This window comes from Anguilla anguilla, chromosome 6 (genome assembly GCF_013347855.1).
Source record: "Anguilla anguilla isolate fAngAng1 chromosome 6, fAngAng1.pri, whole genome shotgun sequence".
Lineage (NCBI taxonomy): Eukaryota > Metazoa > Chordata > Actinopteri > Anguilliformes > Anguillidae > Anguilla > Anguilla anguilla.
In genome coordinates, this window is record NC_049206.1 from 61533291 (window position 1) to 61559334 (window position 26044).

The window sequence follows — 26044 nt, forward strand, 5'->3', positions numbered from 1 at the left end:
GAATTTGGAACCTGCACGGAATCGGTTGGTTGCCAGGACACCAGGGACACAGACTGAGCTGAACCAGATGGAGAGAATTCTGTCCTCCTGTCCACAGAAACTAACCACAGGGCCGTCTGACACTCTGATGGCTAGAAGACCCGAGGGCTGTGTTGGGGCAGTTTGTCAGTGTTGAGCGGACTGTGTTGGGGCAGTTTGTCAGTGTTGAGCGGACTGTGTTGGGGCAGTTTGTCAGTGTTGAGCTGGCTGTGTTGGGGCAGTTTGTCAGTGTTGAGCTGGCTGTGTTGGGGCAGTTTGTCAGTGTTGAGCTGGCTGTGTTGGGGCAGTTTGTCAGTGTTGAGCTGGCTGTGTTGGGGCAGTTTGTCAGTGTTGAGCGGGCTGTGTTGGGGCAGTTTGTCAGTGTTGAGCGGACTGTGTTGGGGCAGTTTGTCAGTGTTGAGCTGGCTGTGTTGGGGCAGTTTGTCAGTGTTGAGCTGGCTGTGTTGGGGCAGTTTGTCAGTGTTGAGCGGGCTGTGTGTAGGAGGGGGTGTGTGTGTGTGTGTGTGTGTGTGTGTGTGTGTAGGGGTTCTGAATGAGTGTGCGAGTGTGTGTGCGTGTGTGTAGGGGTGGTGTGTGCGTGTGTGTGTAGGGGAGTGTGTGTGTGTGTGTGTGTAGGGGTGGTGTGTGGGTGGAGTGGGATGGGGTGGTGTGTGTGTGTGTGTGTAGGGGAGTGTGTGTGTGTGTGTAGGGGTGGTGTGTGGGTGGAGTGGGATGGGGTGGTGTGTGTGTGTGTGTGTGTGTGTGTGTGTGGGGAATGGGGTGGTGCTGGATGGTATATTGCTGGTGTCAGTGGCTTCCTGGCTTGAGTAGTTCCGTTTCTGATTGTGACTGACATGCAGCAGGGCTGGTGTCTATCAGGAGGAGGGAGAGAGTAAATCAGGAGGAAGGAGAGAGTAAATCAGGAGGAGGGAGAGAGTAAATCAGGAGGAAGGAGAGAGTAAATCAGGAGGAAGGAGAGAGTAAATCAGGAGGAAGGAGAGAGTAAATCAGGAGGAGGGAGAGAGTAAATCAGGAGGAAGGAGAGAGTAAATCAGGAGGAAGGAGAGAGTAAATCAGGAGGAAGGAGAGAGTAAATCAGGAGGAAGGAGAGAGTAAATCAGGAGGAAGGAGAGAGTAAATCAGGAGGAGGGAGAGAGTAAATCAGGAGGAAAGAGAGAGTAAATCTGATTACATTTCTCTGTCAGGTCTGTTCATTAATCCTGTTTCTGCAAACCCTGCACTGCAGATCCGTCTCTGCCTGTCCCACACCCTGAGCTACAGCCCTCCAGTCATTCATTCATCTTCTGCTTTCTGTCGAGCAAATGAATAGCAAATTACACAAAACAGTCAAAATGCTCTGTGTATTTTCCTGATGTAACAGTGGGAATGGGAAAGCTGTACAGAGATATTGGCTTGAGAAAGGATTGAGGATTGGCTGATTGGTTTGAGAGGGGATTGAGGATTGGCTGATTGGTGTGAGAGGACTGATGATTGGCTGATTGGTTTGAGAGAGGATTGATGATTGGCTGATTGGTGTGAGAGGACTGATGATTGGCTGATTGGTTTGAGAGAGGATTGATGATTGGCTGATTGGTTTGAGAGGGGTCATCAAGTACTATTCCACACCAAGGTGAACTGCAAAATAAGGAGATTCCTTTGCTAGCTAGCTGTAAGTTCAAAGAAGGTGACCAATTAGTCTCTCTCTCACACACATGCTCTCTCTCTCTCTCTATCTCTATCTCTATCTCTCTCTCTCTCTCTCGTGAATGTGTAGTTCTCATTAAACAGGAGAACTGGGCTTCAGTTCTTGAAAGGAGAACGTACTGCCGCAGCATCAGAGCTGTGATCGTGTTTGTTTAGTTTTTCGTTTCTGTTGTGCAGACTTCACCGAGCCTTGTTCTGAGAGGGGATCCTGAATCCCCCCCCCCGTCCCACGCGTCAGATTCCACCTGTTCCGCTTTCAAAGCTGAGAGCTCCTCCCCATCAGGATGGCGGCTGAAAAGCTGCTGCAGACTGCTGGCAGAACGGAGGGCCTCCTGCAGCATGTCATGTCTTTTCACTCTTAAAAAAATAAATGATCTGTTTTTACAGCTTCAGAAATCAAACTTTCCTCATTTACGATGTCCTAGAACAGGGAAAGTGTTTTTTTCCTGTATTTGATGACTGGACGTGCTGGCAGTAAGATGCCATTTAATTGGTCCCTTCAGCCCTTTAAAGAATTTGACCCCAATTACAGCACACAAAACTGCGGTCTGGTGAAATGGTTTTTTAGAGATTTTACAGTGCTCTGCTGAGCAACGTTTGAACCACTCCAATGGATCTGGAGCGGTTCGAAATTTAGTTGAATGCGTACGCTGTCAGATAAAGAAACGCACATTTGCAAAAGCCCCATAGATACATGAAATGCTACCGTAACAGGTGTGCGTGTATTCATTATTCACCATGATTGTGGCTTCTGCCGCTCAGTATCTCCTGTGCTTTCTCAGAAAGAGCTCGGCTGTTAGGCAGTAACTTCACTGTACAAATAGCTGCACTATACATGTGTGTGTCTGTTTGCATGTAGAACATTATCTGCCAAAATATGGACTGACCCTCCTGCTGGGTAACTGCCCTGTCCCGCCCCCTGTCCCGCCCCCTCAGGCTCTCCCCAGTGAAGGGGTGTGTAAGCACCGCTGTGATTCGCTGTGAGTGAATTTGCATATAATGAGGCGGGGCTTGAGGAAGGCATGTTGCCGTGGCACCTGTCCCGGTGATGAATGAGCTGCCTAGAGAGAGAGGGATGCTTTCTTTGTCTTTCGCCACGGAAACGCATCAGCATTTTAATTTAGCGTCCCCTGCACACGCTGGGCCCCCCCGTGCCCCCCGTGCCCCCCCCCCCCCCCCCCGAGCTCAGGGGGACCGGTGCTAAGTGGGAGTGACTGAATGTGATGGCTGCAGGTGACAGCAGGACTCTGCACCGTTTCATATGGCTGTGCGCCACCGCTAATCGCATCGCCCGATGAATTCATGTCACCGAGCCGATCCTCCGACACGAGAACCCGCCTCTGCTGCCGCCTGGCACAGTCAAACACAGGCCCTGATCCCAGGACAGGTACAGCACAGTCAAACACAGGCCCTCATCCCAGGACAGGTACAGCACAGTCAAACACAGGCCCTGATCCCAGGACAGGTTTAGCACAGTCAAACATGGGCCCCATTCTCTGCACAGTCAAACATAGGCCCTGGTCCCAGCACAGGTACAGCTCAGTCAAACAGGCCCTGGTCCCTGCACAGTCAAACACAGGCCCTATTCCCAGGGTGGGTATAGCACAGTCAAACACAGGCCCTGGTCCCTGCGCAGGTATGCAGGCATGGCTTGGTCATTAACGTTAGTCTTGTGTGCAGTAAGGGGTGGTTTTATCATTCTCAGCCTGACAGAGAGCCTTCCTGTCCCTCCAAAAACAAATAAAAAATGTTGTATCCGGTGCTGTTTCCTATTAGTAGATTACATTGGGTTATGTATATAACCCCCCCAAAGCCCTGTTCCTCCAAGGCAGCCCCTCCCCCAAAGCCCTGTTTCTCCCAGCCCCCCCCCCCCCCCCCCGTCCTCTCTCTATGCAGATTGCATGCAGGGCAGGCTGGGGCCTGTTGTTCCGAGCGGCTGCAGCAGTTATTGCTGCTAATCTTATTTCCCAAAGTCGCCCCAGGGGCTGAGAGAGAGGCTTCCTAACATCCCCCTCAGACGGGCAAGCCTACGGAGGCCACTGCCCCTGTTAACTGGCATCTCTCTCTCTCTCTTTCATCTCTTCCTTCTCTCTCCCCCCTATCTCTCATCTCTTCTTTCTCTCCTCTCTCTCATATCCCTTCCTTCTCTCTCCTCTCTCTCTCCCCTTTCTCTCCTCTCTCTCTCATCCCTTCCTTCTCTCCTCTCTCTCTCTCTTTCTATCACTCCCTCTTTCTCTTTCCTCCCCAACAGCCCTCTGTCACTTCCTGAGAACAGAATAAAAGCCAAAGGGTCATAATGAAATGAAAGCGGGTCAGGTTCTGAGGAGCTGAAGGGTTGTAATGAAATGAGTGGGTCAGGTTCTGAGGAGTAGAAGGAGGCGGGCTGTGGAGCTGACAGCTGTCTGTCAGCTGTCAGAATGCATCTGATTGGCTGAAACACAGGCAGCTTTAGTCAGCCGCATCTCATTATATAAAAGCCTTCTGGGTGTCTCAGATCTGCTCTTCTGTGCATTCTTTTTCTTGTTTCCTTTTCTGGAACATGTCCATTGTGGAAAGAATTTGGTATTTAAAAAAGTGTTTCTCATTCTATTGCTCCTGATCAGTATTTTGAAACTATACATGGCTTTTGTCGCTTGCCAGGCCGCCATTGTAAATAAGAATTTGTTCTTAATGACTTGCCTGGTGAAATAAAAGTGAAATAAAAATAAAATAAATAAAACTACCAAACAAGGGAGAGGGAAAGAGAGAGTATTTCATATTGAGAGGTATAGAGTGTAGTCAGTCAGCAGCTGCTGTTTAAATGTCAGAGTGATGCCACCTAGTGACACATCCCCCCTCCACACTGCCCCCCCCACGCTGCCGCTCTGCCCCCCACCCCCCCCACGCTGACGCTCTGCCCCCCCCACTCTGCCCCCACCCCCCCCCCCACACTGCCACTCTGCCCCCCCCCCTCCACACTGCGGCTCTGCCCCCCCCCCCACTCTGCCCCCCCCCCCCTCCACATTGCTGTTCTGCCCCCCCCCCCCTCCACATTGCTGTTCTGCCCCCCCCCCCCCCCAAACACTGTTCTGGTTCTGCTCAAAGTGCAGCGTCCGGCACAAATGCTTTTTAAAAAAAAGGGATAGCCTCCTCTCCTCTTTCTCCTCCTCTCTTTTTCATCTTCTCTTCAGGAACCCTGAGAGGATCTCTGCATGTGCCCCCCCCCTTTTCTTTTTTTCTCTTTTCTTTGTGATCCTTCTGGGCTCCTTGTTTTTAAATGTATCCTGTTTCATCTTGTTTCTTTTTTCTCTTGTTTTCCTTCATTACTGTATTGAAAATAAAGATCTGAGCAGGTCTAAACCAATTCCCTGTTTTTGGGGAATGTTTTGAATTTTGATGTTTGCAAAAATCTCAAGCCCTAAGGATCGGAAATGTGTGTGTGTGATAGTGTGTGTGTGTGTGTGTGTGTGTGTGTCTGCATATGTGTGTACAGACTCGGGGTTCACACTGTGCGTCAGTGTGTGTGTGTGTGTGACCGTGTGTTTGTGTGTGTGTGACCGTGTGTGTGTGTGTGTGTGTGTGTGTGTGCACGTGTGTGTGTGTGTGTGTGTGTGCACGTGTGTGTGTGTCTGCATATGTGTGTACAGACTCGGGGTTCACACTGTGCGTCAGTGTGTGTGTGTGTGTGACCGTGTGTGTGTGTGTGTGTGACCGTGTGTGTGTGTGTGTGGGTCTTCTGTTAATCAGTCTCTCTCTCTTATCAGCAGGGTGCAGTAGAACTCTGAGTGTGAGCAGCTCTCCCACCCACACTGCTTCAGAGAAACACACACACACACTCACTCACTCACTTACACACGCACACACACACACACTCACTCACTCACTCACACACACTCACTCACACACGCACACGCACACACTCACACACTCGCGCTCGCTCGCTCGCTCGCACGCACACACACACTCACTCACTCAGCTTTTTTTCTTTTTGCAAATTTAGGTGCGGTCTTTCAATATTGATAGTTCAAAGTCACATGACATTTGCCAGTTATGTTCTAATCATGTTTCTTGGTGCTTGATAGACACAGCTTGGGAATCAGATATTTATTTAGAATTAGTTCTATGGAACAAAATGGAAGCCAAAGATGGATAACGTGTAGCACAGGAGCACAGGCACAGGGGATAGCTGTGTCAGACTGCAGGGAAGACTGCGCGTCCATGAGGGACTGCAGTCACTGTGTGAGCTGCACAGCATGTGGGTCACTGGAACTGTGATTAACTCTCAGTCCCAGACTACGTTTAAAAATACACTTTGTCGATAGATTTCAGTCACAGGGTCTCAGCATACGAGCTCTTAACATGAACTCTCAACATAAACTGAACTCTCCAGGTGAACTCTTAGCGTGAACTCTCCAGGTGAACTCTCCAGGTGAACTGCTGTTTTTGGTACTTGGCCCAGACGGTTTGTCTATGGAATGAGGAGAACAGCCTGTTGCTGTTAGATTGAACCTTCCCTTTGCGTTTGCGTTCTGATGTCTGCTCTCCGCTGCAGTTCGGTATCCAGGCTGCTGAGTGTGTGCATCCCTTAACTGCTGCTCGGTTATTTAAAAACAGGAAAACCGCTGCAGTTGCTTCCGTTCAGATGATGAAGGTATGTGACCTCATCCCACTGCTGTTTTCAGATTTAGTACATTTTAGTATAAAATGGATTCTAAAAAACTGACTCTGTAGAGCTGAATAAACTCTGTTTGTATTGTTTACATTTCAGCAGCAGAAGGTGGTAATTGTGAAAGGTTTCTTTTTTCAGATTCTGTTAGAAAAAGTTCTATTAACTAGATTTTAGTTTATAAGCAGAAACACATGTACACACAGGCACAGACGCGCGCACACACACAGATACACACACACACACACACACAGGCACACACAGATACACACACACACACACACACACACACAAACACACACACACACACGAGTTATCCCGTGCATTATCTGACCTGTAAGGCTAAGTCCTCTGAGAAGTCCTCCCAGTGCTGTCTAAAGTCTGTACTTGTACGATTATGGCATGTTGGCCCTGTAGTAGCTCATCCACGGTACCCTGCTTATATGCGTCTGAAGTTACTGTCAGTTATAAAATAAAAAGTTGAATGAGGGTGAGCCTGGGTCTGCTGCAGGAATCTGCCAGTGTGATCCGGTGCCGTCGAACGTCAGTATTCCCTGGAATCATCCCGATATCCGGTATTAGTGCCGACATTCCAGGCCATCATTCCTGTAGCCTTCCTGTGATGCGCAGAGGCAGCGATGCACAGAGCCAGCGATGCACAGAGGCAGTTTTGCTGAAGGAAAGAGGCTTTAAAGGGTTTTACCTGTAATCAGCACGAGCCATAATTACTGACGGAGACGGATGGAGCACGCACCGAGGATTATCTTTAATTAAACGTAAACATGAATTAAAGTTTGCAGCGTGCTCATACTTTGCGGTAATTCTGTCATCCGCTAACTGTTGCTCTTTTACACAAGGGGAGAAAACAGGCCTGGCGTCAGGTGTTTGTGTAGATGTTATCTCCCAGTTAAAGGCTTATCTCCCTGATCTTCCTCAGATCTCCTACAGGAGTAACAGGGTCTGCATTAACGCCCGAAAGCGTTCCCTCCTCCTCTTCTCCAGGGTTCCTTCTGCCTGCCCTGTGGCTCGAAAACAAGACGCGCACACACAGACACACCTTCATTAAAAAAAACACTCTTTTGGCTGCTTCTACGAAAAAGTAAAAAGTGTTTGTTTGGGTGAGCTAAGAAATGTTTAACTGAGCCAGTAGCTTGTGTGCTCCACCTTCCCCCTGCTGAACGTTGCTCAGGTTTACATTAACACGGGTCTTTTCCAGGTGAAAAGATCTCATCCATGACACACTTCTGTTAGGTGTTTGCATTAAATAATTATGAGGTTAAACTTGTTGGCCTTCAGGCTGTTGGCTCTGAAAGCCCGAATGGAAATGGCTGCTTTTGACTGGAGTAATACTGTCTATGGAGCAGTGCATTCTGGGGGATGCGCAAGTGTTTGATTTGCCTGAAGTGGGCCAAAACAAAAATAATTTTAAATTAGCACCTGACCTACCTGCACACACACGCACACGCAGACACACCACCTGACCTACTGCGCACACATACACACACGCACAGCACCTGAGCGTACTGCAGTGTCCAAGCTTGGATGTGTATTTGTTTTTGTGTGAGCATGCGTGCATGCTTGTTTGTGCACGCACACGCACATGTACATGTACATGTGTGTTGGGTAGATGTGATTTCAGTGTGAAAAATCCCCCCCCACGTGTTTGATAAATTGTGCCTTATGATTTTGGGATTTTCATGAAAGGCCCTTTTTAATAATGCAAGTGAAACGAAGATCAGACAGATGTGCTTGATGGGGAAAAAGGCATGATTTTTTTAAAAAGCTGTATGATTTACAGCAGCATGAATAAAACCGCAGATTTCCCTCTCATAAAGTATGTACACATCCTCTCTGACTGCTGTGCTCACATTAATATTTTGCCTAATATGTATCTCATATGCCTGTTCAATATTTCCTCTGAGAGGCTTGCAGTCGTTCTTTTATTTAGTTTTTTGGGAATGTAATTTTTACGATCCTTGTTCAAACGCGGACGATTATTTTGCATGAATTTGAATTAATGTTGGAAGCATTTGTGACGGTGGTGCTTTGGCTCTTCTCTAAGAAATGAAAAGAAAAACCAGCGTGGAATTGGGTGGGAGTGATGGAGTGACTTGCCATGCCCCATGTTCTGCAGCGTGCGTGCGTGCGTGCGTGCGTGCGTGCGTGCGTGCGTGCGTGCGTGCGCGCGTGTGCGTGCTTGTTTGCGTGTGTGTGAGTCGATATGGCTGTATGGAGACTGCAGCAGCTGCAGGGCTCAGCAGGGACACTGTGCTGGCAGATGTCTATGCAGCCCAGCTGTTCAGTGCCTGCTCTTCTCAGAGTGGACACTGCCTATATCTGCGGTAGCCAAACGCACCTCTCACCGCTAACCAAACGCACCTCTCACCGCTAACCAAACGCACCTCTCACCGCTAACCAAACGCACCTCTCACCGCTAACCAAACGCACCTCTCACCGCTAACCAAACGCACCTCTCACCGCTAACCAAACGCACCTCTCACCGCTAACCAAACGCACCTCTCACCGCTAACCAAACGCACCTCTCACCGCTAACCAAACGCACCTCTCACCGCTAACCAAACGCACCTCTCACCGCTAACCAAACGCACCTCTCACCGCTAACCAAACGCACCTCTCACCGCTAACCAAACGCACCTCTCACCGCTAACCAAACGCACCTCTCACCGCAGTCGGCTGCCTTCCTTCTGTCTTCCTGGAGGAAGAGGCAGAGGACGTGAGTGATGAGTGTTGCCTCTGCTCTAAGACAGATCAGTAAGGAGCCCGGCTGGCTCGATAAGACGTGGCTAACCATGCTAACCGTGTAAACCACTGTGTTGGCCGAGCAGGCGTTTGATGGACAGGTGTTCGGAGCAGTAAAATGGGAGTTTGGCCTGCAGCTAGCGCTGGTCCTCGGGTTGAGTTAATTGGTAGAGTGTGGGCAATCAGTGGCGGCGTTCGGGGGAGCTGAAACCGTACAGTAAACGCCGCGAACATCAAAAACTATCAAACCGCAAACGGGATGCAGGGGCGAGCCAATCGTCGCTGGAGAGATGAGCGCTGATAAGGAGAGGGTTTTATTTAGCGTTTATTACTTTATCAGACCCGCTGAAAATGCGCTACACTCGAGCGGCAGTGCTGATGGCATGTTTGGTGATGCTGAGTTGTGACGGGGACAGGGGAATTGTGTGTGAATCATTTTCTGGAAGATTGTGCGTTGGGTTTTGTGGCAGGGTGGTCCTCTGGTCCCTCCATGGGAATAGTGTGAATATATGTAGTAGTGTGTAGTGTATAGTGTTTATATATGTAGTCTATAGTGTGAGTGTGTATTGTATAGTGTGTGTGTGTGTATATATATATAGTATATAGTGTGTAGTCTATAGTATGTATATATGTAGTGTATAGTGTGTATACATGTTGTGTATAGTGTGTTGTGTATAGTGTGTATAGTATGTAGTATGTAGTGTATAGTGTGTATGGTATATTAATGTGGCGGTGCTGGTCCATGTGGCAGAGTGCACTTGTTATCCATGCCCTGCAGATCTGCATGTTTGTCAGATGGGTCTGAGAGAAACAGGCTGCTAACATCAGATCCTCGTCTTCATCTTCATCCTGAGCCAAAACAGATCGGCCAACATGTGCTGGGAAATCCCCCCAACTCCGCCCCCCAACGCAGCGCTCCTGCTGCCGCTCCTGCCCACGCCAACGCCCCCACTACTGCTAATGCCAACGCCCATCACAGCCAACACCCATGAGCACCAATGCCCGCCTCCGCAAAGAACCACAGCCGCCAACGCCCCCCCACCGGCATCGCCCTCAACCAGCAATGCCCACACTCATAACCAGCTCATTCATGCTCATGCCCACACTGATAACCAGCTCATTCATGCTCACACGAGGTGTTTTTATTGTGTTGAACATAATGGGTGTGATATGGGCAGGACACAGCTCACCTTGGCTCAGTGTGTTACGCTCTTCCTCAGGAGGGGCGGTGCTGACCCTGGATCAGTGGGTTATGGTCTTCCTCAGGAGGGGCGGTGCTGACCCTGGGTCAGTGGGTTATGCTCTTCCTCGGGAGGGGGGTCAGTGGGTTATGCTCTTCCTCAGGAGGGGCGGTGCTGACCCTGGGTCAGTGGGTTATGCTCTTCCTCAGGAGGGTTTCCTCAGCGATGGCCCTGTCGTGGTGTGTGGGTGAATAGCGTATCTGTGCTCTCGCTGGTCCGCATCGTAACGCACGTGTGTGATGTCCCGTGCGTAATGCCCCCTGTAACGAACAGTCTAACGTTACTCAAGGTTCAGTTCTGTATAATTAGTTCTTAGCAATGCCTGCATTAATCCAGCTCACAGCAGGTGTGGATTCACAGAATCTGTGCGTTTACGGAAACCGGTCCCTGTAGACTAGTGTACTAACTGCAGTGCTAATGGCTGCTGCACTGGGCATGCTCGGAGAGAGGAAAGAGTATTCTCTCTGAATGGACACACACAGCACAGACTGAACTGGGTTTGCAGTTTTTGGGAGGTTCATGGTGTGGGGGTATTAAAAAATATACTTTTTTTTTTTTTAAGCCGGAATTGGAAGTTATCCAGCAGCTTGGTTTAGTTCTGTGAACCTCAGACAGAATTTTTTTGTTGTCTCCAAGGGATGTATAATTTTTTTGAAAGTACCAGAAGTGCATGCGTGTGTGCGCGTGAATGACAGAGCGAGAGAGAGAGAGGGAGGGGAGCAGGCAAAGCAGACAAAAAACCAAAATAATTAACCGCTGGTTCCCTTTCCTGTGTGTGTGTGTGTGTGTGTGTGTGTGTGTGTGAGAATCTATAAACTTTCCTATCTTCACCGTTTTCTTTGATAGTTATTAAGATTCAAGATTAGAGCATTTATATTTCAGCAGGATGTGTTGGAATGTGGGCATCTCTTTCCGCTGAAGCATCTTGTTTGTCGGCCTGTATTTTCAGTTGTACCTGAAACATCAGCACTTTGGGCTGATTGGTAATTATCTGCCGTTAAAACTCTCTTCTGCAGATGATGGGGAATTCATGAAATATTACCTGTGAAATCGGCAGCCTCCGTTAAACTGAATGCAGCTTTAAATGACGTGATTTGAGTCTTCTTTAGCAATGGAACGGGAGAAAGCCCTGAGGAGCTATTCTAAACTGAATTCCTTTTTCTAACGCGCTCATTAACCATCATTATCATGTGTGTACAGGCACGTTAGAGAGGCAGGATGATTGGCTCTGCAGTTCTTAAATAGTTGGGGAATCAGTGGGGTAATGGCTTTAAGGAGACAGTGTGACTGTACTTAAGCCTCAAATGAACTCTTCCTCTGTGGACCCGGGCCTTCCTGTGCAGACCGTGTGTGTGCCTCTGCTGTAGGTTTTCCGCTGTTTTAATGCTTTCTCCTGCGCAGGGGACCTTTATAATTACATTTGTGTTAGCGTAGATTACAGTTCATTTTCATTAAATCAACATTAACAGATTTTCACAGACTATTACAAGTGAGTAAGATTAACAAAAAAAAAACAAATCTAATTTTCTCTGTTTAGTGACACATACGGAAATCAAAGTAAAATGTCAGTTCATTAGCATCAGTGACACGATAAGCGCAGGTGTGACATCACACCGTGTGTGTTTGTTTCCTTTGATTATTTCTCCCCCAAAATAAAATAACTAAGAAAAAAACCATTGATGTTTATATTTAGTCGCACTTTAATTTAAACTGATTGAGCTGCGGCCTCGTCTATCGCTGACCTGAAAGCCAACAATCAATTTTTTTCCAGCCTTATCTTTCCTCATTTTTCCTCTTTTCACACTTTTACCTGGGGCAAAGTCTTATGTAAAACACATTTATTTTTAATGGATTTTTTAATGAATTTTTTAGGTAGGCTATTAATAATGCCATTAATTATAGGCAAACCCCGCATTAAAGTGCAGGCCTGGCCTACTAATCCTGACCCCCAGCTATTGGCTGGCAGCTAATCCAGGCCGCGGCTGCAGAGGGAAGAGCAGGCCTCAGTGTGGGGGGGTTGGGCGGGGGGGGGCGCTGCCAGAGGGCTGGAGTTTAAAGCCAGATGATACGTGGGTGTTGTGGGTCTAGTCCAGAAGACAGGCTTCACGCACTCAAAAGTAGCTCCCTACAATCCTGCTCCCTCCCCCAAAAAAACACCCGCCCCACAGCAGGCTTAGCTCTGCCCCCCAGGCCCGGCCTTGCTTTGGAAAATCCACACAGGACTATTGTGCAAACTCACCTGCAGGCCGTTTCTGTGCTGGGGGGCCCGTCTGTGTGGGGGGGCGGGGGGGGGGTTCTAATAGCGGCCCCAGCAGCCCGAGCAGGAGAGGGAAAAGGGAACCGCTCTAAAAACCCTTAATAGATTTCTCCTTCACAGCTTGGAGTGAGAAGCAGAAAGGTGTTAATTACTGCTGGTTTTAATGGTAATTAAATGTTTCAATTAATTCTGTTTGTTGGCAAAGTCTGGTGTTAATTGGTGAATGAGGGGTGAAACGAGGGGACATCATCAAAGGTTTCCCAGCAGAGGGGAGTTAACCCTTTCTGCCTCAGCCTGCGTGTGTGTGTGTGCGTGTGTGTGTGAGTGAGTGTGTGTGCGCGTGTGTGTGTGTGTGTGCGTCTACGTGTGTGTGTGCGTGCGTGTGTGTGTGTGTGCGCGCGTCTACGTGTGTGAGTGTGTGTGTGTGTGTATGGAGAGTGTGTGTGAGTGTGTGTGTATAGAGAGTGTGTGTGTGTGTGTGCCTACATGCGTGTGTGTGTGTGTGTGTGTGTATGGAGAGTGTGTGTGCGTGTGCGTGTGCGTGTATGGAGAGTGTGTGCATGTGCGTGTGAGTGTGCGTGCGTGTGTGTGTGTGTGCGCATGTGTGTGTGCAGAGGGGAGTTAACCCTTTCTGCCTCAGCCTGCGTGTGTGTGTGTGTGTGCGCGCGCATGTGAGTGAGTGTGTGTGTGTGTGTGTGTGTGTGTGTGCGCGCGCGTCTACGTGTGTGCGTGTGTGTGTGTGTGTGCGCATGTGTGTGAGTGAGTGAGTGTGTGTGTGCGCGTCTACGTGTGTGCGCACGTGTGTGCGCGCGCATGTGTGTGTGTGTGTGTGTGCGCATGTGTGCCTACATGCGTGTGTGTATGGAGAGTGTGTGTGAGTGTCCGTGTGTGTGTATGGAGAGTGTGTGTGTGTGTGTGTGTGCGCGTGTGCACGTGTGTGCGTGCCTACATGCGTGTGTGTGTGTGTGTATGGAGAGTGTGTGTGTGTGCCTACATGCGTGCGTGTGTGTGTGTGTGTATGGAGAGTGTGTGTGTGTGTGTGCCTACATGCGTGTGTGTGTGTGTATGGAGAGTGTGTGTGCGTGTGTGTGTGCGTGTATGGAGAGTGTGTGTGTGTGAGTGTGAGTGTGTGTGTGTGCGCATGTGTGTGTATGGAGAGTGTGTGTGAGTGTGCGTGTGCGAGGCAGGCTGGTGGATTCATTCATAAGGAATGTTTTGGCCCCTGCAGAGTGCAGCTGACAGAAGGCAGTGAAATCTCCGTCTTGGGCAGAGTCCACGCCCCTGAATCAGCCAGAGATTTCAGAGCAGACCAGTCTTTCCAGAGTGTGTGTGTGTGTGTGCACGCGCGCTTTGTGTGGGTGGGTAGCTGGGTGTGTGTGTGTGTGTGTGTGTGAGTGTGGGGGGGGGGGGGGCAGTTCTGGGAACAGCAGTAAAATAGGGTGACTTATGGCTTTCTGGAAATCCTCCCAGTCTGAAGATAATCATTGACTTGCACAGAAAACTCATTTACACACACGCCCCAGACGCACACACACGCACACACACAGTGTGGCCCTGTATCTATGACACGGTTGTGTATGTTCAGGCTACTGCATATATTTAAGCTCTGCTTTGCAGACAGATGCTAGTGGAGTGTCAGTTGTAGAAATGTCAACCTCAAACCAAACAGGCATGTGTCTTCCTGCAGAAGTTTCCGAAATGTTTATGTGGGTGGAGCAGTTTTGGGTTATTGATTGGTGAGGTAAAAACACAAACACCTACCATGTTTTTACTGCAGTAGATGAATGACCTCTCTCCATCTTATGTAAAAAGGAGCTTGTGTGGGTCCAGGCACCAAAATACCTGTGTGAACTACTCAGCTTCCTGACTGTGAAACCACAGTAACTTCCCTCTTGGCATGAAGTGTTCGGCTGCAAAAGACTGCAGACTTTAAATCACACACATTCCAGCTTTTGAGTTTTCCATTATCGTCTAGTTTTACCGCGGATGTTAAGCATTTTCTGGAACATTGAGAAAAAAATATTTGTTTTTGTTTCGGTGGTAGTCTGTAACCAAACAGTGAAGTTCAATTATGTGTAAAACTTATCACAGTCATTTTCAAACTGTACCATTACATTGCAAAGACTATCATCATCTTTTCATAAAATTAATAAATATGTTTCAGCTGCTGAAGCTTAAACGCATCATGCAGAATGTATGATATGATGCAAAAGTCTTGTGTGGCACTGCAATAAGCATGGCATTAATAACCCATTATTAATAACCCTTTATGCAGCTCATTTACAGCGTCTGCAGCCACACACGCTTCCCTCTGCAGACCCCGCCTCCAGGAGAGGACGATTCTGACCCTCGATTGGTTTAGTGAACTGTCAATCAAACAGCCAAGTAAACAGCTCATTCATTTTCTAAGTTTTTTGTTATTTTTGATGCTGAAACACCATTAATCTGTCACTGGGTATGGTTGTGTAATACTCCAGTGGAACACTGGAACGCTGACTGAAGTTTGATGCTCAGAACGAAGTGCACCTATATAATATACACTAGGACATGTGCTAATATACTGTAGTGACTACTTTAGTCCATAATGTAACGCACTACCTGCACTAATATACTGTAGTGGGTAGAGTAGCGCATAACGTAATGTACTACCTACACTAATATATTATACTCTGCACTCTGTCAGTGCACAATAGTGGAAGCTCTCCTCCTGTGTTAAGGAAGGCTGCCTAATTAGGTTGGTCATGCTTTTTATACGGAATTTACAGAGCTTCTCTTAAAAATAAAGTGGTTAATAATTCATCTGGAAAAATATGATCTGTGAGGAAAAGACTATTCTGAGCGGGAAAAGCAGGCTGTTCTGTAAACCTGCTGTACTCAGTGATCCTGTAAACCTGCTGTACTCAGTGATCCTGTAAGCCTGCTGTACTTAGTGATCCTGTAAACCTGTGGTACTGAGTGATCCTGTAAACCTGCGGTACTCTGATCCTGTAAACCTGCGGTACTCAGTGATCCTGTAAGCCTGCTGTACTCAGTGATCCTGTAAACCTGCTGTACTCAGTGATCCTGTAAACCTGCGGTACTCAGTGATCCTGTAAGCCTGCTGTACTCAGTGATCCTGTAAGCCTGCTGTACTCAGTGATCCTGTAAACCTGCTGTACTCAGTGATCCTGTAAGCCTGCTGTACTCAGTGATCCTGTAAGCCTGCTGTACTCAGTGATCCTGTAAACCTGCTGTACTCAGTGATCCTGTAAACCTGCGGTACTCAGTGATCCTGTAAACCTGCTGTACTCAGTGATCCTGTAAACCTGCTGTACTCAGTAATCCTGTAAACCTGCTGTACTCAGTGATCCTGTAAACGTGCTGTACTCAGTGATCCTGTAAGCCTGCTGTACTCGGTGATCCTGTAAACCTGCTGTACTCAGTGATCCTGTAAGCCTGCTGTACTCAGTGATCCTGTAAACCTGCTGTACTCAGGGATCCTGTAAACCTGCTGTACTCAGGGATCCTGTAAACCTGCAGTACTCCGTGATCCTGTAAACCTGCTGTACTCAGTGATCCTGTAAACCTGGTGTACTCAGTGATCCTGTAAACCTGCTGTACTCAGTGATCCTGTAAACCTGCTGTACTCAGGGATCCTGTAAACCTGCAGTACTCAGGGATCCTGTAAACCTGCAGTACTCGGTGATCCTGTAAACCTGCTGTACTCAGTGATCCTGTAAACCTGCTGTACTTAGTGATCCTGTAAACCTGCAGTACTCAGTGATCCTATAACCTGCGGTACTCAGTGATCCTGTAAACCTGCAGTACTCTGATCCTGTAAACCTGCTGTACTCTGATCCTGTAAACCTGCTGTACTTAGTGATCCTGTAAACCTGCTGTACTGGGTAATCCTGTAAGCGTGCTGTACTCTGGCAGGTTTATGTGTCTCTAGCAGGTAAAGCTGTACTGAGGCTCTGTAAAAAGGCGGGATCTGTTCTCACAGTCAGTGACAGATTAGCGTCACCTGAAATGGAGTGTGGAGATGACTTATATCTGCCTGAATATGCTAATCAGGCGATGGCGCTGGGGGGGGGGGGGGGGGGGGGGGGGTCAGCGTCTGGCGCTCCAGAGCCCCCGGCTCGTGTCACTTTTACTGACAGGCAGGTGCCTGGAGCAGAGTCCCGCTCAACAGGCAGGAATTATGACAGGGCTACGCTAACGCTAACGCTAACACTGCTCCGCCCCACACCCACATACATCACAGCTAAGGCCAGCACAGGATCAACGGCTAGTAATCTCTCCTTTCTCTCTCTCTCTCTTTCTGTTTCTGTCTCTCTTCCTCTCTCCCCACTCTACCTCACTCTCTCATATCTTGTTTTCCTCTTTCTCCCTGCCCCCCCCCCACTCTCCCCCCCCCACTCTATATTGTATCAGGCTCTGGGGAGGCTCCTCCTCTTCAGGCTGTTTATAGACTGAGCGCCCGCATGCCAAACTGTTTTCACACTGATGGAAACGACTGAAAGGAATGTGTTAACCATCTTAACCATTCGAACGAAGACTTAAAAGAAAACTAGAAAAATGATTGATTTGTTTTTTCAATAAATGTTTTTGCTTTTCGCTGACCATGCAGGTGTTTTACTGGCAGTCCGTGGGTTGAGTTTTTGGTCTCTACCTGATGTTTCCTTATTCACCTTAACCTCTCAAACTGCAAAAAAAGCATTGAGTGGGATTTATAAATGTATTGTTGATGTTATTTTATTTTAAGAGAATTAGAGTATTTTAGAGAATTTACATTTTATTTTAGTAGTTTCTCAAATATAAAGAGTGAGTGTGCATGTATACAGTTTAGATTTGTCAGTGACTTGCATTAAAAAAATACATGATTATGTATAAATACAGCATTCACTCATCTCTTGTGAAAAAAACATTTTCTGAAGGAAATGTGTATTTATTTGACGTTTTCCGCCTGTGATACTCATAGTATTGCGGTGTAGCCTGTGAGCTATGCTGAGCTCGTGCTGCCCCACGTATATCCTGTGATAACCCAGCAGCTCGTGCTGCCCCATGTATATCCTGTAATAACCCAGCGGCTCGTGCTGCCCCTCGTATATCCTGTAATAACCCAGCAGCTCAAGCAGACATGTTCTGTTCTGGCCCCCAGAAATAATATCTGAGCTCAGCGGGTGTTATTGAGATGAAGCTGGTAATAACTCTGGCAGATGTGTGGCGAGGGCAGGTAAACATCTCAACCCGTCTCTCTGCTTATTGAGCCCTTCTGATTCCCAGGCGGGGATGCACGTGCTGTGGTACTACTGGCATCTGAAGGTCCGTGTGTGAGACTGTAAATACAGTATGAGACAGTACACATACAAACAGGAAACCTGCTCTCCATAAGGGAACACACCCACGCCCACACACACACACACACATACACGTGCACACACGCTCGCTCACACACAGACACACACAGATTCATGCACGCCCACAGACACATGCACACACGCTCACACTGATTGGTTGATTTTGTTGTGGTTTCAGCCTGTTACCCAACGGTTACCCATGATTCCGCAGGGGCAGGGACTCTTAGTAAACCATCAGTCATGGAGGTCTCTCTGGTTAAGAGTGGTGCATGCGTGTGTGTGTATATGTGGACGTGGGTGTAGGTGTGTGTGTGTATGCATGCGTGTAAACATTACTGACAAGGTCTGACCAGCCAGGTCAAACCCCTAATCCTGCCTTATCCTTACACCTAACCACTAACCCCTAACCCCTAACTGTAACCCTGCCTAGTCCCTCCCTCCCATCCTGCTCATTAAAATCCCATATTCTCCCTTTAAAAACAAACTTCACTCTTTATAATAAAAGCTAGCACCTACGTACATCTTTGGTGCGGTTGTTCGACATTCCGTTTTGGGCGATTTAAGGGAACATGCATTATCGGATTTTGGGTGAATTTGAGAGACCATACTTTATCGGTTTTGGGCGAATTGCATTATCGGTTTTGGGTGAATTAATTTTGGTTTGATTTCTGTGACACATTTAAATGACTCGGCCCCCACCCCCACCCCCCCACACCTCGCAGCTTTTGTCAGATCAATTGCGTCTTCATTTCCGCGGTATGAAGACGGATGGCGCCCGGCCCGTTCTCCATCACCCCTACAGAAGCGTTCCCCCGGCACTGTTTTGGGACGGAGCTAATTAATGACTCATCTGCCCCGCGCACAGCCCATACATCACCCTGGCAGCTGCAGCTCCGCGGCGGTTTCCCTGCAATAGCATCCTGTGACCACAGGTGGCGCTCCGTAATTAGACTGTTCAAAAATAATAATATATATTTTTTTCTTGTTTAATTTAATTTTTCTTCTCATTCTCGGTATATTAACAATTAGGAATAACAGTTAATATGCTTGCGTGACGTGTGCAGTGGAGACTGTGCTTTCTCTCCTTCCCTGTGAACCCCTGAGAAAGGACCCAGGGGCGCTCTCTTACCTTAAACAGCCAGAGACAGAGTTACAGCCGTGTTGCCCACAGAGCCGGGCGCTCTGCTGTAACTCTCAGGTTTGCTCTGCTTCAGGTAGAGCTCATAGTCGGAGAATTGTGTTTGGGCTCCGGGAGGGTGCGGCTGTATTTCTGTGTTGGGGGGGCGTTGCGCCCCCCCTCCAGCGGGCTTCCGCGGGGGTCTGTTAAATAAGTCATCCTCACGCTGCCAAAGCCTGCGAATCGGCGTGATGCGCCAGCGGCGTAGTCTGCCGCGAGGCGCAGTGAGGCATGCTGGGATAGAATGCATCCCTGACGGTCTCTTAGTGACAGCGTTGGCCAGGTTAGGGGAGTGGGGGTCCACTCTCATTGTCCGAGAGCACAGGATGTCATGTCATCTCGTTGCAGAATGAATGATCTTTGTTTAATGTGAGTGGGGCTGCAGAGGTCTTAACACCCAGTAGGGTGCACAGGAAACACAGTCCTGCTGTTCTGCCATCTCGGTCATCAAAATGCAGAATCAGACCTTTGAGTTTCCCACGGTCATGTGACTGCTCTGCAGCAAACCTTTTCCCATCCTGGATTTACCTCCGTGTCCATCTGTCAGGCAGACACACTGTCTGAGTCATGTTTGTAGGGGAACAGATGCAAAGTAGTGGACCTGGGGGATCAGGAATGCTAGGGGATGGGAATAGTGGGGAACGGGAATGCCGGGGAATCGGGAACACTGGTGGGACGGGAATTCTGGGGGATGGAAAACCTGATCTCTGCGGTTCCTGCCAGGTTCACCCAGGTTTATCTATGAAAGCTTCATCCAGCTGTGGGGCCTCAGTCATCAGCCAAGGCTGGCCTGGCCAGCTTTTAGAAATAAGAGTATATGAATATGGTATAATGTGTGTGTGTCTGTGTGTGTGCGGGCATGTGTTTTGGGGGTGACATGAGGAAATGAAGCTCTAAAGTTTGGCAAAGTGTTGTGTGTGCATGTGTTGGGGGTAAAGTGTGGCATTGTGTTGAAAGTGCCTGAAAGGGACTTGTGTGACAAAAGAAAAGCGTGAGAGGGAGAGAAAGCGAAAGAGCGAGAGAGAAAGAGAGACATTAATTTTTTAGTCAGAACTGGCTTCACCCTCACACAAGCTGTTGAGTCTACACGAGCCTCATTCATTTTTCATTCTCCCACCATATGCGCTTCCATAGCTATGAGGTCGGCATGATGTCTGCCCGCTGATTTACATACAAGCGCTTGTAAACATTCATAATTCATCCACTCGGGCTTCTCTGCGTAGCTCGTGGAACTGTGTGTGCCAGAAGCCAAACCCACAGAACACAGGAGTGGGTGAAGGTAAATGTAAATATGAACGTGTAGTAAATATGTTCGGTAAATGCATTTAGTATATGTGCAGCAAGTGCACTGTTAACATTTGGTAAATGTGTTGGGTAAATGTACTGTTAATGTGTGGTAAATAGGTTCAGTAAATGTACTGTTAATTGTTTTAAATAACAGCTGTTATTTTTCATGGTTTCCATTACAAGGGCTTGAAGACAAATTATGAATTTATGTGAAACTGCAGCAGAGGAATCCTGCTTCATACTGGAGCAGGTTTAACGACTGCACGTTTAAGTCAGAGGGGCCTGCTGTGTCAGTCAGAGGGGCCTGCTGTTTCAGTCAGAGGGGCCTGCTGTTTCAGTCAGAGAGGCCCTGCTGTTTCAGTCAGAGGGGCCTGCTGTTTCAGTCAGAGAAGCCCTGCTGTTTCAGTATGAGGAGTCTGCTGTTTCAGTCAGAGGGGCCTGCTGTTTCAGTCAGAGAGGCCTGCTGTTTCAGTCAGAGAGGCCTGCTGTGAGGCCTGCTGTTTCAGTCAGAGAGGCCTGCTGTTTCAGTCAGAGAGGCCTGCTGTTTCAGTATGAGGAGCCTGCTGTGTCAGTCAGAGGGGCCTGCTGTTTCAGTATGAGGAGCCTGCTGTTTCAGTCAGAGAGGCCTGCTGTTTCAGTATGAGGAGCCTGCTGTTTCAGTCAGAGAGGCCTGCTGTTTCAGTCAGAGGGGCCTGCTGTTTCAGTCAGAGAGGCCTGCTGTTTCAGTCAGAGAGGCCTGCTGTTTCAGTCAGAGAGGCCTGCTGTTTCAGTCAGAGAGGCCTGCTGTTTCAGTATGAGGAGCCTGCTGTTTCAGTCAGAGGGGCCTGCTGTTTCAGTCAGAGAGGCCTGCTGTTTCAGTATGAGGGGCCTGCTGTTTCAGTCAGAGGGGCCTGCTGTTTCAGTCAGAGGGGCCTGCTGTTTCAGTCAGAGGGGCCTGCTGTTTCAGTCAGAGAGGCCTGCTGTTTCAGTATGAGGAGCCTGCTGTTTCAGTCTGAGGGGCCTGCTGTTTCAGTCAGAGGGGCCTGCTGTTTCAGTATGAGGAGCCTGCTGTTTCAGTCAGAGAGGCCTGCTGTTTCAGTATGAGGAGCCTGCTGTGAGGCCTGCTGTTTCAGTCAGAGAGGCCTGCTGTTTCAGTATGAGGGGCCTGCTGTTTCAGTATGAGGGGCCTGCTGTTTCAGTGAGCTGGCTTTGCATGGCTCAGGTATGAACCTCTCTTTCTTTTCTCCTCATGTCTCCAAGGGTATTTCTCTGTTGATTCATGCTTCATCATTAGCCTGTCCAATAAAAATGCACACATTTAAAGGATTAAATCACTGGTAATTATTCACGGTTTCTGAGGGGAAAAATAAAAGAAAAGAATGTTTGGATTCAGACAGAAATTGCCTTTCTGACATCTGAGTGTATGTAATGATGTTTCCAGGTAATTGTCACAGCACAGAATGCTTTTCTTTTTCCCTGAGTGGCAGTTAAAGAGCTTTGTTCTTAAATATCTATTGAAATAAATGTATCATCCCAATGCTGTGCGCTGCCCCCAGGGGGTAGAGATGAAAACTGCGGCCTTTGGGCCCATCAAAACCTGGAGCCCACAGAACAAAGAGCTCCTTCCACCGGGCGCAGACTTGGATTCACACAGCAGCCACTAACGCAGGCTTTCTGCTGCTGAATACATTTTTCACAAAAATTATTGGATTTCTTTCTTTAGTTCTTTATTCTTTTCTGTGTTTTGCATTTTGCTGAAGTACTGGCTCAAGAAGTGCTCTAATTAAAAACAGAAATGCAAAAAAAATGCTTTGAAGTGATTTGTTTACAAATGGAAAGAACAATAGATTTAATCAGAAATGTAATATGTTTGTGAAACCATGTCCCTCCCCCCCCCCCCCCCCCCCCCCCCGTCTTGGAGCTTGTGTGCATTCTGCTCTTCAGCAGCGAGAGAAAAACACATTCAGAGATTCTGATTCAAACAACCTGTTTTCATTGCTTCACAAAGCAGAAACACATTTTTGTAACGTTAGACACCTAAACATAACTAACACCCTTAAAAATCGCATATAAATGTTAGTTTTAGCACTTCAGAATATAAAACTAACTTTAAACTGTAATGACTGTCCCATGCACTTTATTCTCCAGAATGAAAAGGTAAATAAATGGGGTTTGTGTGAAGCATGGGGAAGGGCTGACCTGTTGTGCTGAGGAGCTCTGCTGTATTTAAGCAGTCCTGACGCTCATGGAAGTTGGAGATCCTCAGTTTGTGAGTTTGTAGGGGTTTCATAGTTTGTATTCCAGCTTATTGCTTTGGGAATAAGAGGTAAAGAGATTCATTTAGAGTCAAAGGCCCTCTATCTAATTTGCTTTCCTGGGGGTAGTTAAACATCGAGCTTTCAGTAACGGACGAGCCGCCACTCCAGACGGAAATGAACGAGCCTCTGAAAGGTCAGATCGGCCCCCACTTCCCCGCTGCGGGAAAATTAATTCCCTCCACTTCGCCTTTAATGTTTCCGCGGAAACGTCTCGAGACCCGCCACTGGGGGGGGGAGGTGGGGGGGGGCTACATTACATTTCGCCCCCATTTACATAACAAATGGAAAAATCTTTGGAGAAATAATTAATTGCAGCTGGATTGCGTTTGGTCTTTATACTTTTTTCCCCTGGATTCTGTTGAAGATCAGACTGTCCAATCGGGTCTCGACTCCAGCAGTCATACCCTGTGTGCTAACATGCTAACGCACCATGTTTAATTTATTAGCCTTTTCGTTAATATTAATTGTGTATTGTTTTATTTGTCTAACACAGACGTCCTTCATGCGTTGTAATGTATCTGACAGTGCCTCCCTGTCGAACCCGGGGCTTTGCAGATGTGGGAAAAGTGTGTAGGGTGCGTCTGGCTGTGAGCCAGCCTGCTGCTGTGACCTCAGCACCGCGCTGTGGCTGTTACAAATTTCCCCATTCCCTCACTCTCGACCCCGCCCATACCCTGCGACTCAGTCTCGACCCCGCCCATACCCTGCGACTCACTCTCGACCCCGCCCATACCCTGCGACTCACTCTGGACCCCGCCCATACCCTGCGACTCACTCTGGACCCCGCCCATACCCTGCGACTCACTCTCGACCCCGCCCATACCCTGCGACTCACTGTCGACCCCGCCCCTAAGCGCTCGTCCCCTGTAGGCTCTGATACGTTAGCCCAGCTGCTGTGAAGAGGAACAGGTCGGCAGCCAGGACAATTCTGTATAAAAATAACCCCTTAACCCGGAGGAGGAGGAGAGCTGGAACTCACAGAGCTCCACAGATATTTAACACCTTTAAGAAGCAGAGTAGGGTCAGATGAAGCTGCCATTTCAACACCTTTTACATCTTCCTCAGAGTCAAGCGTGTTCAGCCCACAAAGCGTGCCGTCTGCTCTTAAAAAATGATTCTCTTCCCAAAACAAACCCCCCCCCCCCAATCAAACCTCATTTATCACCCCCTGCCCTACCCCTCATGAATTAGCCGCTGATGTGTCAGGGCTGTGGACACACTGCCCCAGCTGTTAATGACACCGTGCTGCTGAGTCACCGCAGCGCAGTGGCCTGTGTAACTGAGGCTCCTGTAAATAAAGGGTACTGGGGGGGGGAGCTGGTGCTGCCCGGTTGGTTTTTGTTGTTGTGGATGATGGGGATACTGGACACGCGCGGTCCTTCCCCATCATCCACAACATTACGCTTTCATTACGCTGCACCCAGAAACCAGAAGAGTGTTCAGAGTCAGCTCAATCTGACCCTGTTTAAACCCTAATACTATACCTGAGGAGTGGGCCTGTTTTTAATCCTGCGAAGCCTCTCTTATTCACCTGTGTGTGCGCGTTGTGTTTGTGATGCTGCTGTTATAACTGTTATAATGTGAGGCCTCTCTTGAAAAAGACACATCAGTCCCAATGGGGGTTTTCTGGTAAAATAAAGCATTACTAAAGTAAAGTACAATGTAAACCATGTTCTAGCAAGGCACTGTAATGTGCACTATTCGTTTTTTTTAAAGGGACTTATTACCAAATGGTTGATTCTGAAATGTTTAAAATAGTTTCTTACTGTACTGTGTCCCTGAGGCTGTTTCAGAGCAGAAATTTACAGCGAATTCTTTCTGTTTAACACGCGGTAAAGTGTAGGATAGTTAGCCTTACGGGAGCCCCTACTCAACATCGCGTGTTTCTCCGCTCTACCATCATCACCATCATCATCATCATCTCTCTCTTTCTTTATATTGTTTATAGAAACACATTTCTCATCTCTCTCTCTCTCTCTCTCTCGTTCTCTCTCTCTTTTTCAGCTTCTCTATCTCGTTCCTTTCTTCCAGACACAGCAGTTTTCTGCGGTTGGACCCAGCGATTGGTGGGCCAGGCTCCTGTGAGGCTGAGTGGGACAGATCAAAGTCATATGGAGGACAACAGGGGGTTTCATTAAAATCTCCCCCCTTTCCGCCCCAGGAAAGAGAAGCAAACACCGGGTGAAAAATCATCTGGCCTAAACTAGTTTAAAAAAATAAAAAAAAGAGCAACCCACCTGTGGTCTCCCTGGAAACCGGCTGCCACCCCCTCCAGCCACCTTTTAATGAAACCCCAGAGCCCCCTCATTAATTTATTAAGGAATCTATTTTGTGATGATTCATAAACTGCGCGCGCGGCTAGCGCCTGACACGCCGCCGCTATGCTAATATGAAATAAAAGCCATGAATAATAAATAATTTAATTAGTAACAATTAGCCGTTCCGATGGGTCAGCGTGCCGGAGCTGACACACTGGGCTTTAGAAGGGAGCGCTGGCTCCAGAAGACAGGGGGCGCATTTGGGGGGTGGGGGTGGCCTTTGAGGGGTGAGGGGTGGCGTTTGAAAGGAAGAGTAGTGGGGGGGGGGGGGCTAAGGAGTTTTGGGCAGGTTGAGAGCGCGCTGACACTTAAACACATTATTAAACTCGCTCCCGTTATACGAATACCGCTCCTGCTCTCCCGTTTTATTGAGAATTCATCTGGAAGGTGACAGTTTGGGAGACGGGCTGTTTATTTTGTCCTAAGAGACAGACCGTCCCAGTTTAAACACTCCCAGACTCGGGACAGAGGACCCACTGTGACCCACTGGTTTTCATTCCAACGCTCATTCCAACCTGTGAATTGTAACAAGCAGCTAATCACTCTTAATGAGACAAATTTTAAATGGCTAACGAGGGGGTAATTAACCAACGCTATGAACAGTAGTGTGTTTTATTTTCACCGCCCAGATTACCATAAATACGTGACAAAATATTCGCGAATTAAAAATGAAATAAAATCAATGTCTTGAATTCAGTCATTTTTTCGTGTAATATTTTAGGCATCAAGATGTGATCGTTATGTACCCATAATTTCTGCTATGATTAACAAAAACGTGTAGGAGCAAGAACCGCAAGAATGTTGAGTATTCTTTCTCTTTCTCTCTCTCTCAGGCACACACACACTGAATTGGTATTGTGCAGATGCCTCCGGGAGGTTATTTCTGTGCATTTGCAACCCAAAAAGGTGTGAAATAAGGATAAGAAATGAGGAGAGAAGAGCAGCTGTGTGGAGGCGCTATCTGTGAGTGAGATAAAACCGGTTTCATGTGGTGAGGCATT

The 26044-nt window shown here is 48.0% G+C and overlaps 1 long non-coding RNA gene across 1 annotated transcript in view; it reads left to right on the plus strand.

The window, feature by feature from the left end:
* LOC118230554 overlaps window positions 1-25247 on the plus strand; it is a 62213-nt gene extending 36966 nt beyond the window's left edge. Inside the window, exon 3 of the long non-coding RNA XR_004765873.1 lies at window positions 24730-25247. This is a non-coding gene — a long non-coding RNA (uncharacterized LOC118230554). The remainder of the gene's footprint in view (window positions 1-24729) is intronic.
* Window positions 25248-26044: the final 797 nt, after the last annotated feature.